This window comes from Buceros rhinoceros, unplaced genomic scaffold (genome assembly GCF_000710305.1).
Source record: "Buceros rhinoceros silvestris isolate BGI_N320 unplaced genomic scaffold, ASM71030v1 scaffold41738, whole genome shotgun sequence".
NCBI classification, from domain to species: Eukaryota; Metazoa; Chordata; class Aves; order Bucerotiformes; family Bucerotidae; genus Buceros; species Buceros rhinoceros.
In genome coordinates this window covers 1-227 of record NW_010425912.1, presented here as the reverse complement: position 1 = coordinate 227, position 227 = coordinate 1, and positions in this window count along the sequence as shown.

The window sequence follows — 227 nt, the reverse complement described above, 5'->3', positions numbered from 1 at the left end:
CTCCTTGCTCCCCTCCGCCGTTTCCAAAGCAGCCTCCTCAGCAGCAACAGCAGCCACGCACGTTGGCACCAGTTTGTCTGCTTTGCAAGGACCCAAAGCCTTTAAATTTCCTGCACTTTCAGCTTCATCTCCATGGAAACCACAGACTCTCTTCTAACCCACCCCACCCCCCTTAAAAAAAAACCACACACACAACACAACCCCCACTCCCACAAAAGTGTAGGCGA